The sequence below is a fragment of the Notamacropus eugenii genome, chromosome 5 (assembly GCF_028372415.1).
Source record: "Notamacropus eugenii isolate mMacEug1 chromosome 5, mMacEug1.pri_v2, whole genome shotgun sequence".
In the NCBI taxonomy this organism is placed as follows: domain Eukaryota; kingdom Metazoa; phylum Chordata; class Mammalia; order Diprotodontia; family Macropodidae; genus Notamacropus; species Notamacropus eugenii.
Window position 1 is genome coordinate 158708864 of NC_092876.1, and position 20262 is coordinate 158729125.

At 36.7% G+C, this 20262-nt stretch overlaps 1 pseudogene; it reads right to left on the reverse strand.

Annotated features, from left to right (window-relative positions):
* Nucleotides 1-7698: 7698 nt before the first annotated feature.
* Nucleotides 7699-18755, reverse strand: LOC140507717 (elongation factor 2 pseudogene; annotated as a pseudogene).
* Nucleotides 18756-20262: the final 1507 nt, after the last annotated feature.

Genomic DNA, 20262 nt, shown 5'->3' on the forward strand with positions numbered 1-20262 from the left:
CTATAGTAGTACGGGACCTCAACCTCCCCCTTTCTGAATTTGACAATCTAAATGAGATGGATGAGTATTTTGAAAAAATACATAAATTCTCCAGACTAACAGAAGAGGAAGTTGAATACCTAACTCCATCTCAGAAAAAGAAATTGAACAAGCCATCAATGAACTCCCTAGGAAAAGTTATCCAGAGCTGAATGAATTTAGAAGTGAATTCTATCAAACATTTAAAGAGCAGTTAAATCCAATACTATATAGACTGTTTAGGAAAATTGAGGAAGAAGGAGTCTTCCCAAATTCATTTTTTGATATAAATATTATTTTGATACCTAAACCAGGAAGAGCCAAAAGAGAGAAAGAAAATTATAGACCAATTTCTTTAATGAACATTTTAAAATCAAGGGGATGCCCATCAACTGGGGAATGGCTGAATAAATTATGGTATATGAATGTAGTTGAATACTACGAATTTGCAACTGATATTTTTTCCATTTATTTAGATCTGACTTCATTTGTGGGAAAAAGTGTTTTGTAATTTTGTTTGTATAGTTCCTTGGTTTGACTTGGGAAATAGACTCTCAAATATTTATTGTATGTAGTCTACAGTTACTGTAAATGGAATTTATCTCTCTCTTGCTGTGGCCTTTGCTAATAATATATTGAAATGTCAATGATTTATGAAGGTTTATTTTATCTACTCCATCTTTGTTAAAATTGTTTGTTATTTCAAAAAATTTTATAGTTGATTCCTTTGCATGTTCTAGGTGTACATCATATCATCTGCAAAGAGTGATAACTTTGTTTCTTTGGTGCCTTTTTTTTCAATTTCTTTGTCTTCTCTTACTGTCAAAGCTAACATTTTTTGTGCAATCTTGAATAACAGTGACAACAATGGGCATCATTGTTTCACCCCTGTCATCATTTCTCATGTCATGATCTTCCTCGAAAATGAGGAACGAACACAGCCTGTGAATAGACCGAGCTTCCTGATTGGGGACCCTGCTAGCTGGGTAGCTCAGTTCACCCTCTCCCTCCTCTCTCCCTCTCCTCTTCCTCCTCCTCTCCAAAGGAAGATAAATTTGGGTGGCCAAAGTCTGTCCAGTTACCTTGGTGTTTATTGGCTAGATGTCTGTCTTTCTCTTGCCAGCTCCTTCTCTTTCTCTCTCTGCATTTCTCTCTCTCTTACTTTCTCTCACTCTCTCTGTCTTTCTCTCTCTCTCTCTCTCTTTCTCTCACCTTTCTCCCTCTCTTTCGCCCTTTCTTTCGCCCTTTCTCTCTCTTTCTATCTCTCTTCCTTCCTTCCTTCCTTCCTTCCTTCCTTCCTTCCTTCCTTCCTTCCTTCCTTCCTTCCTTCCTTCCTTCCTTCCTTCCTTCCTTCCTTCCTTCCTTCCTTCCTTTCTTCCTTCCTTCATTTATTTTTTTCTTTCCTTCTTGTATTTCCCAAAACCTTAAACCCAGTGCACTCTGAAGCCCATAAACTGGACAACAGTAAATCTTACTCAAGCTCCACTTAATGGCTGTTCTCTGGATCCTTCTGGATTAGAGTAATTGATTATCAATACTATCTGTTTCCCTTCCCTTCCAGCATGATTTAGTTATTTTTTCCTTTTGCTCATTAAAGTGACCTTTCCCTGACTACTTCTTAAAGAGGGCTATTCACTGAATGGGCATTACCTCCCTCTAAGAGAGTATCTGAAAAGGCCTGAGCCTAAAAAGGCCAAGGTATCCCATTGCATTCTGGGTCATCTCCAGTCATCCTGATGAATATCTGGTCACTGGAACCAGATGACTCATGAGTAGAACGTGAGGCTGGTGACCTTGCACAGTCCTCCCTCACTCAAAACAAAGTGTAAGTCATATCTACATTTCTCTTGATGCCAAGGTCTTCTTCAAAAATGAAGAACGAACACAACAACAATATTGGAAATGCCTCTAACTTGTCCCCATTACATATGAGGCTTGTTGGTAGTTTTAGATAGATGGCACTATTCATAGTAAAGAAAACTCCATTGGTTCAATGTTCCCCACTGTTTTTTAATGGAAATAGTGTTGTATTTAGTTTAAAACTTTTTATGCATCTATTGAGATCATCACATGTTTTCTGTCGATTTTATGGTTGGTATGGTCAATTTTGCTGATAGTTTTCCTAGTACTGAAACAACCTTGCATTTCTGGTATAAATCCCACCTGGTCATGCATAGTATATAATCCTCATGACAAGATGCTAGACTTTGCTAATTTATTTATTTATTTTATTTAAATTTTAGCACCTATATTCATTAGCAAAATTGTTGTGTAATTTTCTTTCTCTGTTTCGGCTTTTTTCTGGTTTAGAAATCAGCAACATATTTGTTTCATTGAAAGAATTTAGTGGAGTTCCTTCTTTGTCTATTTTCCCAAATAGTTTATATAATATTGGAATTATTTGATTTTTAAAAGTTTAGTAGAATTCACTTTTGAATCTATCTGGTCCTGAAAATTGTATTTCTTAGGAAGTTCACTGGTGCCTTGTTAAATGTATTTTTTCTGAAATGAGGTTATTTACATGTTTTATTTTCTCTTTCATTAATCTTAGCAATTTATATATTTTTTGTAATTAGTCATACATTTCACTTAGATTGTCAAATTTATTGGCATACAGATGGAGAAAATAATTTCTAGTTGTTGTTCTAATTTCCTCTTCATTTAGTGGGGAACTCACCCTTTTTACTTTTATACTGATAATTTAATTCTAATTTTTTTTCACTTCAACTAACTACAGGCATATGCAATTTATTGATTTTTTTTTGCATAAAACCCACTCTTAATTTCATTGATTAATTCAATAGTTTTGTTAATTTGCATTTTTATTAGTCTCTTCTTTGATTTTTCAGAATTTCTAATTTGCTATTTAAGTGGGGCTTTTAAATTTGTTCCTTTCTAGCTTTTTAGTTGCATGACAATCCCAACAATTTTTATAGAGACACAGAGATAATTATGATGAGAAATCCAAACCTTCTGGGCATTTCATAATTCAGAAGTTTTTCCTCCATTAAGGGAGAATAGGAAGATATTGAGTGTTATTTCTTGTTAAATACTTGACTGGCACTGTTCCTCACAGTTCTTCTGAGCAAGTTCATGTATATATACATACATTCACATATGCGTACATATATGTGGATAAATGTATATATTTATCCACTGTGTGTGTTTGTATGTGTATGTATGATACTTGATTAAATTTACCAATGAATCCATTTTATACTAGGCCATTTGGTTATTCATTTATAAAGCAACTGATTCAAGGATATCAAAGTAAAGTCTCAAATTAAATAGCTTAAGAAATTATTTTGATGATTAGATTATTTAAAATATTTATTTCAATTTCTGTCTATTTAGATATAAACACACACATACATATACACATATGTTTGTATGCACCTATATGTATACACTTATGTATGTACACATACACACATATATAAATAAGTATATGTATACATTTAGGTTAGCCTACCTGTTTTTAATTTACATTTTTGGTTTTTAATAATATTGTATACAAAATATTTCGATACATTTTAACTCATATGATTTCTACTTAGTCCATTTTTCATGTTCATAACTTGATTGTCTTCCTTTTTTTGGACCAGTTAAGCTAATGGTTTTGGAAATGCCTTAGTATCTTCAATAATCCATTCAATAGGATTAAACAAATAATCAATACATTCGATAGTCTTTCCATTTCATTTATTCTGATTTTCAAAATTAGCTTTTTTTTCTCATTATGTGTTTATTTTTTGTTGTTCTTATATTTTTAATTAAATAGTAAGTTATTTTATACTTTCTTTTGCTTTTGCTCAATATTTTCTTATGGATGAAAGAAAAAATTAATTGTACAGCATGGTTTTATTTATTTTCATCTCATATTTAACCAGTATGAAGATAACTTTAAATAGCTAATATTTTGGTTAATATATATGCATTTTGTCTTTCATTTTACTTTTCGAAATTTTGATGTTGGATTTTTTAGTGTTTGTATTCTTGGTTCATTGTATTTATTACTTTTTAAATGAAATGTCATCAACCTTTTTATCTCCTTTTGAAATTGATATTTTCTTGCTTCTTTTGAATTACTCATTGCACAATAACTATTATTCCACATTTTTATTTGAACTGTTGTGCTTTTGTCCTTATTTATTATGCCACTTTTTTGTTTCATTAGAAGTGAAATCTATTCTCATTTACAATTATATTATTATGCTCATGTTTTCCCCATTGATTGTATTTGTATTCATTCTTTCCATCTTTCTCTTCCAAGATAATCCTTGGTTGCTTGCTATGATTAATTCTTAATATATTTCCTTTGTAATAGTTTGTTTTCATAAGAACTTTCATACATTCTGTTCCTATTTATGTTCTCCATCATGAGGTCTTTGAATTTAGTCAAATTTTCATTTTTCCCTTCCTCATTCTTTACCCCCTCCCTTTGTTTCTGCATTTTCCTCCTTCCTTGTGTCCTTCCTCTTTTCTTCTTTTTCTCCTTCCCTCTTTCCTTCTTTCATCCTTACATTCCTCTTTCTTCTTATCCTTCCTTCATTTTCCCCTACTTCTTTCCCTCATTTTTCCTTCCATTGCTCTGTTTTTTTCTTTCCTTCTTCCTTTTTTTCATAACTATCACCCTGCCGCACAGTTTTTTATTTAAAAATATTCTTTTGCTTTTCCTTTCCCCAAGAACCTTCCCTTTGCTGTGTCTTTGATATTATTTCTCTTCCTTTCCACCTTTTTCTGAATTTTAGTTTCCTCTTCATAGGCTAATTTTTGAGTACAGGATACTGAGATTTTCTGCGACATTAGAAGATTCCTGTTTGAGTACCACACCAGACATATATTAACTATGCTTTTCTGGGCAAGTGATTTAACTTCTCACTGCTGCAGGCCTCTCTAAGAATATAAGTTGGAAAAAAAAAAGATGAAAGTATACATTTGCAGAGGAGTAACCTCCAGTAATAAGGGGGTAATAATCTCACTGTACTCTACCTTATCACATTTCATCTGAAGTCTCAATGTGGACATGAAAAAGCACTGTCACAATTAAAATGACTTCAGGTATTCATTGACCATGACATTTACTGTAAAGAAAGTTAGGGAACTGGGTGTTGGCTCAACTTTCCATTCAAATTACAAAAAAAAAAAAAAAAAAACCTGTCCACTCAGAGAAGCACTCTATTCTGTTGACACTATTTCTTCTGGTTGTCATTTTTTCTTGGATCCACACTTTTTGTTGACTGAGAATATTTAGCATGCATAGAATAAGTGTATGAATACACCTGCACTCCACAATACAGAGTGCCTCCATTAGTATCACATTCTGCCTATTTCTTCCCCTTACATTCATATAGTCTATTAAATGCCAATGTTTGCTGCAAAGGTGCATCCACAAAGTTTTATAGCATTTGTGTAAATGGAAAACAGTGTTGGTGATGAGACAGTCACAAGATGCACGTCTTCAGTAGTAAGTGACAATTGCTGTTGCTGTTTCCACCTCAGTTACTTCCAAAGACTCCCTGTCATGTATGATAATCTGAGCCTAATATTGTACTAAACTCTTCCAGAAATATAAGCTTTTCCTCTTTTGGAACATTTATCATAAGCATTTCAAGGTCTTCATAAAATTTTTCTTTGACTTCATCAGAATTCATCGTAGTGGGAGCATAGGCACTGATGATGGTGATGTGGCATTTTCTTGGAAGTGGTAATCACACTGTCATGAGTCCATCATTCAGTCCTTTCAGTAGGCCTAGAAGCTTGTTGAATAGAATAGTTTTGATTGCAAAACCTACTCGAGGTTTGCAACATTGCCCTTTACTATGACTACTTCAGAAAATGTGTATCCAGCTCTGACGTCAGTAAGCTGGTCTTCATTTGCCAGAGTTGCTATTTGGATGTGGTACCTTCTGAGTTTTCTTGCAGCAAGAAAGGTTCATCTTTCAGTTCCACTGATTTTGTTTTGTCTATAAGTGTGCACAGATTGTATGTACTGATGATGAGTGGAATCATCTTTGCAAAAGGTTTTGTACATATTTTATATTTTGACCTCAGTTTATGATCCTTGCCTGTTATGGTAATCATGCCAACAATGGATAAACAGACAATTTTTACAGCACCTTTTCTAACCTCTTTCTCACGCAAAAAGGTGAGCAGCACAAAACATAAAAGGCTGCTTTTATACCTAGTGGGCTGCTGAATCCCATTGCTGCTTCCAGTGAGAAGACAATCCTATGGCTTGGGCTGCCTGTATACAGGGTTGTGACTGCAACTTCCAGTGTATCCACACCTACTGCCTTGCTGTTTACCTGTTGCTACAGGACTTTGAGACACGTAAAAAATAGTAAAATGGTATTGGTGACATATTTTGATTCATGTGTTAATTGGATTTAAGTGAGATAGAGTTTGATAATATAATCAGCTTCATTCTCTCTTCCAGAGTCATCACAATCCAGTGGCAGGGCAGAGTCAAGATGTCTGGTGATGGCTAAAGATACAGTGGATGAGGTTAACATCTTTGAGGTCTAACTAAGCTCTAAGTGATCCACATTGCCTGCTTTCTACTGTCTTCGTGGCTGTTGGAACAAATTGTTCTTATCTACCCATTCCACCAGGGAAAGTCTTCACCACTTGGAGTAGACACTACCCACCACTCCAAACTCACTGATGAGTTGAAACGTTTTGGTTACCCTCAACTGGGATTAACACATCTATAAAACAATTTAGGGGTGTGTGGTCACTGTACATGCTACAGATTCTTGGAGTCACAGGTGAGGGTTAGGTGGAACAAGTGAACATCAAAGGTGGAAAGCAGTCTTAAAAATGGCTAGGTATTCTGCACACCAGAGGTACTAGACTTCCCTGAACACCCCCCCCCCCCCAGACCCCTCCTGCTAATACATGACCAACAAGTACTATGTAACTCCTCTTACTATCCCCATGATTCTGAATAAAAAGTAGTCTTGATTGATGCTCCCTACATGATCTCCTGCTCTCTCATATTCAGCCATGTAAATTCACTCTCTATTGTCTTCACAAACATCCTGAATCTTCATTACACCTTGTAGAAATCCTATTCTAAGTTTTTTTTGTATTCATCACCATTTCAAATTTATTGTTAAAATGGTACTAATACATCTGTAGATCTTCATGATAACAATCACACTGAACAAACTTTTCTTCCCCTCCAGTATCTGGCCAACTAGAAAACATTTCTTAAACTTTCCCCTCAACATTCCTGAGACCCCCTACAAGCCATTTACCCAAGCAAAACTTCTTAATGCATTCTTGAAATTGGAGGGGGGCACTGTGTTTCCCTTTGAAAAATGAAAAAAAAATGTTAGGTACCTATCCCAACCTCCCCTCCCCCTGCCCTGGTGAAATATAGCCTGCAAAAAGGACACTTTTTCTACCTCTTTGAAGACTTGAATAAATATGGAAACAGAAAACTCAAGTCGCATCAAGTGGAAATGTTTCAAGTTATGGCACTGAGTGGGCCCCGAATGTGTCATGTACAACCCAAAAATCTGTAAGGCTGAATATCAACGTGTTTTGAAAGCCTCAATTGGCCATGAACTGATTAAGTATGTGCAAAGAGATGCCAGTGCAGTTTTAACAATTTTCTACATTGATGTTATGCTACAGTCCAACAGAAGTCTGAATTGATGTTGGAAAGAGCTTTTACAATTTGTTCAGGAAGTTGTCCTGGGCTGGGATACCTTCCTTCAGCCTTTTGCCTTTGTGGGTCTCTGCCACAACTTGACAAGGGTGGTTAGTGTTGTCAATGGGGTCTCCAGGCAGGATCTGCCAATGGTCAAATACACACTGAGGGAAGGCTTGGCTACCTGTATTAAACCTCAAGTCACCTGTGAAGCCAAAAGATTCATTGACAGGCAGATAGACTTTCACAACAAACATGGAGGTGCCAGCAACTTGGGGCTCCTCAAGCACATGTCCTTGCTCCCTGCTCAGGACCTCATAAATGCCCCCAAACACTTGTTCTGGTCACTGAATCTCCACAAGATAGATGGGTTCCATAAGACAGGACTAAGCAGTCAACACACAGTCACAAAGGCAGCGCCAGACTGTGGGCATGACTTGGCCACCACCACGGTGAATGGCATCAGCATGTAGGGTTACATCATGTACATCAAAAAGGACTGCCCACATGTTCTGTTCACACAGTGCTACCTCCTTGGTAACCCACTGGGATGCAGCCACCATCTGTCCTTGATTTCATTAAGGTATTGTACTCCTTTGGTAATATCTGTGAGAACATGGGGCTCAGTTCCATCAGGGTCAAAGCACCAGATCTTATGGGCCTCAGTCACATCCCACTCATATGTCTCAGCCACATACCGAGCCCTTTACTTGAGCTCCTGATGGGAGAAATTTTCACCTTTGTCAATATCTTCAGCCAGGCCATCAGGGAAGGGTCGGGCCCTCATGTACAGCCTGTTGTGCTTATTGAGAGATTTGGAAAGGCAGAGAACATTTGAATCCTCACAAACTGTCGCATGGTAGGAGACAACGTGGTTGGATTTCTTGATGGGAATGCGTGCATGTTCTTCTTCAAGATCTTTCAGGTAGATCTCCAGATGCAACTCCCCTGCACCAGCTATAATATGTTCTCCAGATTCCTCAAAGATACATTGGAACAAAGGTCAGATTTGGCCAGATGCTTCAGTCCTTCTACTAGTTTGGGGAGGTTAGCTGGGTTCTTGGTTTCAATAGCTACTCGCATAACACAGCTGACACTAAACTTCATCACTGTCTTGTTGTGGGCATGCTTAAAGGTAGTAATGGTACCCATCTTCACAAGGAACTGATCCACACCAACCAGACCAACAATGTTACCACATGGCACATCTTCCATGAATTCCACATGTCAGCTCATCATCATAATTGTCCTTTGAAATGGCTTCAGGTAGAGATCTTCCTTCTTCCCAGGGGTATAATAGAGTTTCATGATTTTGACCTTTGCATCAGTGGAAATAAGACCAGAAAATACATGGCCAAAAGCATAGAATCTGCCTTTGTCTGAAGTTGCCACCATTTTAGAGATGTACATCATCAGGGGTCCTTTGGAGTCACAGCTTTTAATACCCATTGCAAGCTTATCATCAGGGGAACACTCATATAACAGTTCACAGTGACATTTCTAAGCTGTTATGGGGGAAGGAAGGTGGATGATTATCATTTGGAGAAGTGCATCTCCAGCAGGCAGCTAATGTCTCATCACAGCCTTCAGTAGAGGTTTTCCATCTTTGTCTTGCTATTCAATTTGATGTCAAGTTTTTCAATCAGTTTTGTACTCTTATCCTTCTTAAAGGCCATAATTGCATCAAATACCTTGAAGATTGGATCTAAGATGAGTAGGCAGAAAGTTGTAGGCAATTTCTTTCCCTCAAGATTAGTAGCAGATTTGCTAAATTTCCCATTGGGAGGATCAAAATATCAGTCACTCCATAATTTTTTCATCGTGTCCTCTACTTTCTTGGCCCATTCAACTGGTTCCAGCTGACCTTCACCTTTGGCAGTGAATATAGCCACATACATCTCTGCAAACTGCTTCAGAATGAAGCACCAACCATGAAGCCCAGAACAAAACACAACCATGCCAAGGACTGGATCAATCATGATGTTTCACATTGGGCCACTCTTGCCTTCTCCATAGGTGGAGATTATAAAGTTCACTTTCTCTACAATTCGCTGAAATGTGTAATCCAGTTCCTCTGACTCCTCCAGCTGCAGCTCAAGTAGGGCTCGTTCCATGTTGTTCATCAGGATAGGCTTGATTCTTTCAGTAACGGCCTGATGAAGTAAAATCTAATTTTGATGAACTATTTTTCACATTAGGCAGGTGGCCCTCCTTTAGAAATTATTTTACATATATATTTTTATATTTCCTTATGTATGAATATTTCCTATTCCCATCAAGTGTAAAGTCCTTGAGATAAAAGACTATTTCAATTAATCATCTAATAAAAAGATACTTATAAAATATTTCTAATGATCTTTGAACTGGTCTAGAAGCTAAGGACAGAAAGAAAGAAATGAAATTGTCCCTATCCTCAGGGAGTTCACATTTTGTTGGTGCAAACAATACACACACACACACACATATACATATATATAAATACATATGTATATATACATACACATACAAATATACATATATCTATGTATGTATGTATGTATGTATAAGTAATTTTGAGGGCTGGCTTTCAATCTGGGGGATCAGGAAGAGTATTTATAGAGAAAATAGCACTTGAAGTGAGACTTGAATGAACCTATGGAATTTAAAAGATGAAGGAAAGGAGATAATGCACACCAGGATTAGGCCATAGCCTGTGAAAATGCAAAGCATCATAAAATGAAATTTTGTTCAAGAAGAGGTCAGTTTGGTCCAATCCCAATGCATATAAGGGAAGTGATGATAATGTTTAATAAAAGTGAGAACCTTGGGCCAGGCTGTGAAGGTGTTTCAATGAAAATAATAAAGAAGTTTTCATTTTAATCTAAAGATAATTGGGAGGAACAGGAGCTAATTGAATAACATCAGTATAAGTAAGTTTTAGAAAAATCACTGGTAACAGTGTGGATGGTGCATTGGAATAGAGACAGCAGAATCAATAATTGTTGAAGAGTTCTGACTAGAGGTGATGAGAGTTTTAAATACTGTAGGTGGTATGTGAGTAAAGAGATGAAGGTATGTGTTGACATGATATAATAAATTCATGGATGTGAAGGGTTAAAGAGAATGAGAATGATAGTGAAGTTGTCAACCTGAGTCACTTAAAGGTTGTTTTGGCTTTTGACTAAAATAACGAACTTTAGAAGGGCGGGTTCTTTAGGGGTTAAAAATAAAAATTCAGTTTATGTTTTGTTCATGTCTGAATATCAAGTATTTAGTTGGTGAAACAGTACTAGACCTAAGGAAGCAAACTAGAACTGGATAGACAGATAGACAAGTAGACAGAGAGACGAATGGATAGACAGAGAGACAGAAGGATGGGCAGATGGATGGATGGATGGATAGAGATCTGTCTTCAAACACATAGATACACATAGGTACAACTTTTATATGTATTGATTCATTCACACACACAAGCATAGACATGTACGAGAGAGAGAGAGAGAGAGAGAGAGAGAGAGAGAGAGAGAGAGAGAGAGAGAGAGAGAGACAGAGAGAGAGAGAGAGAGAGAGAGAGAGAGAGAGAGAGAGAGAGAATGATCTAAGAAGGAGAGCTCAAACAGGTAAGAAGAAAACCAAGAGGGAGAATTGTCAGAAAAGTGTAGAAAGGAGAATATGTCTAGTATGAATCACCAGTCAGGGATGACCAATATGTCTCGATAAATAATGTAATCTATAGTCATAAGAAACTCTCTCATGGGGAAACACTATCTATGTGATCTTGGGCAATGCAGCTGGCCAATCTCTTTTTCCTTCAGCCTTGTCGTATGTAAAATGAGGGGTAGTACTAAATATCCTTTGATGTCCTTTCCATCTCTAGATCTAGAATTTTATGCTTTAGATTGTCCTGAAAGTGTGACTGGGATCAAAAGTATCAGTGTCAAACTGTTATCAGATCAAGGACACTGAACCTAGGCGACTGAGACAGCAACAGGGAATCTATGAAAGGCTGGACAAAGAAAATAGGCAGCATTGGTAGCTTAAACCAGGAAAAGCTGGATATCAATCTAGAAGCACACTTCAACTTTCTGCCTCTGCAAAATTCTGTCTTTTAACTCATCTTTTTGTTTTCCTGTTCTTTCCTTCTTAGATGACAACAGCAACTGGGTTTTTTTTGGTCACTGTATCCATTAATGAAGTTATTGGGAAGTAAATACAGAATTAGGACTTAATAGAGTTCTTTTGACATTTAGAGGCCTGGAGGAAAAGAAAGGATGCTGATGCATAGATAATCCATGACAAATTAGAACAATTTGAGCTTCAATGCTATCAAGTAGATTAGGTGAGTGAAGATCCAGGCTGAGTGCCCTATCTAAAGCTAATTAGAGAATTTCTATCTTACAATTTAATAGAGAGGGCCTAATTGGGAATATTTACTTTATAATATTACAGTTATTCTATTTGGTGAAAACCAACCAAACGTTGTTAGCACCTTAATGTAGTAACAGTAAACTAAAATGTTCTAAGTCTTATAAAGTCTTTTGAAACCCTTTATTCATGTCATACACATTTTTTGTTGCTGTTGTTTATTGTTATACATCTGTAACATGGGACACTAAGAAGGAAAATTTGCATAAGACTCTCCTCCTTAATGGAAAGAATAATAAGAGGCACTCTTCTTCCTTCTTGCTTTGAAAGTTGTCACCCTTGGCTCCGTCTCCAGACTTCTTGTTTTAAAATATATTCCAGGGAGAAAAAAACTCTTCCCCCCACCCCGTCTCCTCTTCCACTGCTCCCAGTGGGAGATCTCACTCCTTATGTTTATCCTGTCATATTTTAAGCAGTTTAAGTCCCCTGACTTCTATTTGCTATATGCCTGGATAAATTACTTTAATTACAGTTCAATATTTGTGGTGGTGTTTTATGGAATTAGCATTTGATAGAAAGTGGTCTAGACTTTGGAAATAAGCTTTATATACCTCCTCTGCTTAAAGAGGATTAAGAAATAAATAAGGGCGATACCTTGGACATAAGAAATAAAAATAATAAATAATTTCCTTAATAAATTAACAGCGTTGGAGGAGAGAGGTAGACTGCCTTTTAGACTATCAAAGACAGCGTAATGGTCAGCTTCAGATCCTTTCCCCTCACCAAAAAGCAATTAGGAATTAGGATTCCCTTGTAAAAAGGTGACCAAGATTTCTGAGATACCTATCAAAGCCTTGCTTTAAATCAAATTTCCATTGGAAAATTGACATTCCCATGTGCATTTACACAAGTATCTATATATCCACATGCATACATATCCGTAAATGCATATATATGGGCGTTTTCTATTTATTAGCTATTAATTTTACCCTATTTGCAATTTCTTAAACAGAAATACTAGACAATGTGGTAATATGATTTAAAAATAGAAGAATGTACAATAATATATAGATTTAAAAGTGTACTTGGATCCAGTGTACTGCATAGTCAATAATACAGTCTGAAAATAAAGAAATTATCAGTTGTAATAATGGGAAAACACATAGTAAAAACAGCAGAAACAATAGTAATAATTGTTCTATTGTTCCAAATTTCCAATTCTGAAACAGCCGCTATAAATCTTTTTTATACCTAAAGATCCTTTTCCTTTCTATTTTTGCTGTCTTTGGGATATAAATTGAGCAGTGGGTCAACAGGAATGCATGATTGTATAGCCCTTTATATACAATTCCCAATCTTTCTCTGGAATGATTTTATCAGTATACTACTTCACCAAAAGAGTATTAGTGTTTTAATTTTTCCATATCCCCATGAACATTTCTCTTTTTCCTTTGCTTTCATATTAGCCAAACCTATAGGTATTTGTGAAAGCTCCTATTGGTTTTAATTCTCATTTCCCTAATTAATAGTGATTTCGACCATTTTTATTTCACTATGAATAGCTTTGATTACTTTGTCTAGAAACTGCCTGCCCATATACTTTGACCATTTATCAATTGAGGAATGGCTCTTATTTCTGCAAATTTGACTACGTTTTCTACGTATTTGAAAATTGATGTCCTTATCAGAGAAACTTGCTTTAAATTTATATTCAGAGTAATGTTTATTACATATTTCCATCTATTCTACTTTCCTTGTTTACTGTTCTCTCTCCCTCCCTCTCTCTCTCTCTCCACCCTGTCCATTCTGAAAAGTGTTTTGATTCAGACTTTTACTGCCCCCAATTTGATTTCCATTCTGTCACACTGCCCTCTTCATCTTCCTATTCCCTTCCTCTCTTACTTTTCTATATGGTAAGACAGACATTTTTTTTTCTGTTAAACACATTTCAATGATTTTTTCTTTAAATTGATAAGAAGCATCTACTTAAAAACATCAGCAAGAATTATTTTTCTAAGTTTTCAACATTCATTTCCACAAAATTTTGAGTTCCAAATTTTCTTCACATCTCTCCCCTGCCCCCAGCCCAAAATATCGAGCATTCTGATTACCCCTTCCATCAATCTGCCCTCCCTTCTAACATCCCTCCCTTCCCTTACCTTCTCTTTTGTCCTGTAGGACAAGATTGCCAAGCCTAGAGGCCTGTATTGGGCTACCCGAGTCTTTCTTACCTGTCCAGGTCTTCGGCTGGCCACACCGGATGCACGTATGAGAGAAAGGACGTTCCAGAGTCAAACAGGGGTTGAGCTTTATTACAGGGTTTCAGTTACAAGTGCAGGGAGTCTTCTTTCTTAGGACGAAGAGGGGGAGATTTCCTAAGAAGGCTAAGCTTAAGGGAATGGAAGTAGAAGTACAAGCGGGGGAGAGAGGGGGAGGGGAGAGAGGAAAGAAAAGAAGCGGAGCCCTACTTTTCTCTTTGGCTCCACACGTGCTAAGAGCTTTTAGGCTTCCTCAATCCTACTTAATCTTCAGCCACACAGTTTGCATCTCAATACCGTGCTGTTAGGTAACTAGGTGTGCTCCAATCCGGGACGACCTCGAGGGCAGGGAGACTCCACCCATCAGGTATCTCCGGGGGAGAGGCGGAAATACCCGAGCTTCTCGAACCCCCGCTGTTCATGGAGGGCCTCGTAAGACTCTAAGATTTAGAAGTCCCACTTTTACCTGCCCGAGACTGTCCACACGGAATTGAGCTTCCAGTCCCAACACAAGATACATTTCTATACTCCATTACCTGTATTTCTTATTTCCCAGGTGTATGCAAAAGCAATTATCAACATTTGCTCCTAAAAATTTGAGTTTCAACTTCTCTTCCTTCCTCCCTCCCCACCCATCCCCACTGAGAAGGCAAGTAATTCAATATAGGCCACATATGTGTAGTTTGGCAAATGACTTCCATAATAGTTATGTTATGTAAGACTGACCACACTTCCCTCCATCCTATCTCCCCCCCCCCATTTCTATTATTCTGTCTTTTGACCTTGTCCCTCCCCATTACTTCTAATTTCTTCCTCCTCCTATTTTCCCCAGGGTCTTTAAGCTGAGGCTTCCAACAATGGATTCTGGCTGCTGCCTGGCATGGCTACCAACACCATAGCTGCTGCAGCCAGCTGCTGCTGCTGCTGCCTCTGCTGCTGCTATCTGTGGCTAGATCTATTGAGGCACCTTGTCCCCTTCTTGCTTCAGTTGAAAAAGCCCTCTCACTGACCTTTGAAGCTACCTTTGTCACCTGTGGTCTGAGGGATCTGGGAACTGTTGCTGCTACTGGGGATTCCACCCCTGAGGCCTGCTGTGGTCCTGCTCCTCCTGGTGCTACATGGCCAAGGCTGGACTGCACTCCACTCTGCATCTGTTATGACTGACCTTTCCTGTTGGCCTTCCAAGACACTCTGGACTGGAAATTTTCTCCATTCTGTCATTCTGTGGCTTCTGCTACTCTAGAACTTGTTGAGATTCATTCTTTACAGGTATTTTACGGGCTATGGGGGAAGAACTAGAGTATGTAAGTCTTTCTACTCTGCCATCTTGGCTCCACCTCCCAAGATAGACATTTATATCCAGCTGAGTGAAAGTTATTCCCTCTTTGAGCCAATACCAAAGAGAGAGTTTCATACACTCCCCCACTGCCTTCCCCCATCTTCTCCTCCACTCTAAAGTCTTTGTAGGTCTCTCACCCTTTATTCTTTGTCATAAGTAAGATACTGCAATTAATAAGATGTTATCAGGGACTCAATCTGTACTTTCACAAACTAAAATATAATATTTATGTATTTCTCAGTCAAATTGCTTTTCCTTGTAGTTTTGCATATTTTATTGTATGCATTTAAAAACAGTTTCTCAAAAAGGGCCAGTAGGCTTTACCAGACTGCCAGAGAGAGACAGGACAAAGATATTAAAGATATTAAAGAAATCCAAGTTTTCCAAAAGATAAGGCATTATGAAATCAATAACCAACATCATTTCCACTTATTTTTCTATTTTAAATATGTCTATAGACTAATATCAGTCACTTGAAAGGCTTAAAAAGTAGTCTGGCAAGAGGAAAAATCATTTTAAAGAAAGATTTTTTTTCTCATAATTTCCCCTTCAAGTATGTGTTAGGCAGTATTTTTTTTTTAATTTATGAAGAAATCCTACTTTACATTTCACTGTGGAATTCTGCTGTGGGTATATATTAATTTTGAGGCTTTAATTTAATCTATTCCCGCTTGATTTGGTGGAAGAAGTTTTTTCAAAGAAAAGTAAATATTACCACAAAAATGACTTGGTATGAGAGTATGCTATTTTATTTTCTCACTCTAGGTGAAAGGGAATTTTCAGGTAATTCAGTATGGGAATTTAACTTCTTATAAAAATACTATAAAGCTATTAAAACTATATATTCCCCAAACCATAACCTATTCAAGCTTAGTACCAACACTGGGGAATACTCATATGCACTGCCATTTTTATGAAAGACTATTACTCTAATATACTAAAGTAAATTTTCATAATAATCCTCTCTAGTTTCTGTAGATAGTTCAAGTGAATAATGGAAATCAAGTATTCACAATGAAACCAGTATATGGCATATTCTGACTCAATTTTATCCAAAATGTCTGTTAGTGAAACATCAAGAGATCATTTTTCTTCCCCCAAAAATAATGTAAATTAATGAAAGAATACTTATACATAGTTATATTTAATTTGGGGGGGGGGAAGAACTAGCACTCTTCCCCTCAATACACAGATTCCTATCTCGTGAAGGAATCTCTTATTTGTGTGACTACCATTTCTAGATGCAAAACTATGAAAAAGAATGTGACTAAGTCATATTGGAAGCATGCAAGTGAGAGTGGCATTTCGAGTAAAGCTATTTGTATCTCTGTGCTTTATGAGGACTTTTAAAACTAGTTGAAGAAAAAATATATTTTGCTAAGTATAGCAAAGACAAATATCAGAAAAGAATTTGTCATCTCTTTGCACAAGATTACAACCTCAATGAAAAAATATTTGAAAAAAGAGGGTAGAAATTTAAGATGTAGGAGTCCTGGGCTAAGGTTGTATTATTTTGCCAAGTAGCTGTGTGACTTTATGCAACTCTCATAACATATCTGAATTTTCTTCATCTGTAAAATATAATTATCACATTGCCACAGCTTCCATACATTCAATTGACATCTTTATGCAGGTGATTATTTATCCAGCTCTAAACTCTTTCCTGAGTTCTAGGGTCCAATCTCTAATCATATATTTGACAATTCAAATTTGATCTTAAACAGTAGACAGCTTAAACTCAATATGCCCAATATACTGATTATCTTTTCCCAAAAATCCTGCTCACATTCTAAAATCAATATTACAATTGAGGGTGTCACCATCCACATTGTCACCTAGACTTACAAGCTATGTGAATTTTGGGGTTTTTTGCTTTCTTAATCTTCTGCCAATATAACATCCTGTTTCCAAGTCCAATGAATTACATCTCCATAACATTTCCTAGACATATCCTATTTTCTCCTCTAACACTGGTAACACTGTTTCAGCCTCTCATGAGACCATATTTGAACTATTACAAAAGACTGCTGATCATTTTCCTTGTTCTACTCTTTTCTCACTAAAGTCCATTCTGCACTCAGTCACCAAAGTGATCTTCCTAAAGTACAGGTTTGATTATGTTACCTACCCTGTACCCCAATTAAATAAACTGCAAATGTTCCTTATTACCACCAGGATCAAATAAAAAAATTGTCTATTGAGGTCTAAAGGTCCTTTTAACTAGGATTTTTCCACTCCTCTAATATTGTTATATCTTACTCACCTACACAAAATCTACATTCTATTGACATTAAGTACTTTATGACATAGGATACTCCATTTCCCCAATTTGTTCCATATTTTGTCAGTTTTAATGATTTCCTTCCTTGTTTCTTCCTCCTGGCCTTCTGACATCCTTAGAATTCTTGCTAATATGTCACCTTTTAAAAGTAAACTCTCTCAGTTCCTTTTAATACTAATATCTTCCATTTGATATCACCTCTGACATATCTACGTATTCTTAGTACGTATATTTGCATATATGTGTATATATGTGTGTATATATATGTATCTGTGTATCTCTCTCTATCTACACACCTACATATATACACAGACACAAATACCCATACATCCACAAACACATATAAGATCAGGGATCATTTGTACTTTTCTTTCTATACCCAGAACTTCACTCAGAAATTGGTACGTAGTAATTGCTTAATATAAACCTGTTGAGAGATGCAGAGCCAAGATGGCCAAATAATGGCAGAGACTCACCCGAACTCTCTCCCAAACTCCTCCAAATACCTTTTAAAAACAATTCTAAGCAAAATATAGAGCAACAGAATAGATGGAGTGAAACAAATTTTCAGTCCAAGGCAATTTGGAAGGTTGGCAGGAAAGGTGTTTTGAACCACGATGAGAGAAGAGCACAGTTCAGTGCAGGATGTACTAGTGCAGATTGGGCACCAGTAAACCTGGAACAGGCCTTTGGAGTGACTGAATCGTCAGTGGCAGCTCCAACTACAGCACCTGCTTCCAGAGCTCTAAGCTCACAGATAGAAAAGGTGTTGAATAACTGGTCAGAAGGAGATATCAGGGGTCTTTTTGAAAGCACGTAGGCATGATTCTGTTGCTTTGCCCACAGCGGAATCATGGTTGAAATCTTGGGTGGCAGTTCCAGGGTGAGAAGTAGCAGGGCTAAAGGCAGCAATGGAAGTGGACTCCTCCTCACAGTTAAAGGGCAGAAAATAGTGTTAATCGTTACTCACACACAAGAGCACAGGTCAGGAAAGTAATAAACATGTCTCATTAGATCATACCACCTTGGAAGAACTGAAAACTTACATATACCTATAAAAATCTCTGAAAACAGCTGCACAAAAATGCTGACGCTTAGGACAATGCACCATCCACCCTTAAAGCAGAGTCCTATTTTAACAAAAAGTTATAATTCAACTTTGAGGGTGCTTCATCTAAGACATATAAAGTACACAAGAAAAAATATAAATTGGTCTCAGAACATGGAAGAGCTCAGAAAGGATTTTGAAAATCAATTAAGAGAGGTAGAGGAAAAATTGGGAAGAAAAATTTGAATGATGAAAGAAAATAATGAAAAACAAGTCAGCAGCTTGGTAAAGGAGACAAAACAAATAATACTGAAGATAATAACACCTTAAAAAACAGACTAGGTCAAATAGCAAACGAAGTAAAAAAAAAATAGGTGAGGAGAATAAGGCCTTATGAAGCATAATTGACCAGATTGAAAAGGAGGTTCAAAACCTCATTGAAGAAAATAATTGTTAAAAATTAGGATGGAGAAAATGGAAGCTAAAGATTTATGAGAAATCAAGAAACAAACAAAACCAAAAGAATGAAAAAAGAGAAGAAACTCTGAAATATCTCCGCGGAAAAATAATTGACCTGAAAAAGAGATCCATGAGAGATAATTTTAAAATTATAAGACTTCCTCAGAACCACCATCAAAAAAAAGGGCCACAAATGAACTTTCCAGAAATCATCAAAGAAAAACGCCCTGATATTCTAGAAACAGAGGATAAAATAGAAATTGAAAGAGTCCCTCAATAATCTTCTTTTTTTTTCCTTTATTTCATTTGTTTACAGTGTTCTACAATTACTTCCATATAACTTAGATTTTCTCCCCTCCCTCTCCAATTCCTCCCTGAGACAACATATGGTTTTATATAGGTTCTATACATACATTCCTACTAAATACATTTTCACCTTAGTCATATTTCGTAGAAGAATTAAAAAAGAATTGGAAAAGTCACAAAACAAACCAAAACGTATTACAAAAGCAAATGATAAGCTACATTCTGTGACTGAATTCCATAGCTCTTTCTCTCGACATGGAAGGCATTTTGCCTAGAGAGACCATTGGGAATTATTTAAGTCCTTCAATTGCAATGAAGTTCTAAGTCTACCAGAAAAAAATTCTTGCACACTGTGTTTGTTGCTCTATATAAAGTTCTCCTGGGTCTCCTTTCGCTCAGTATCAGTTCATATAAGTCTTTCCAGGCCTCTCTGATATCTTCTTGTTCATCATTTATTGTAACACAATAGTGTTCCATTACATTTATATACCACAATTTATTCAGTCATTCCACAATTGATGGGCATCCACTTGATATCCAGTTTTTGAC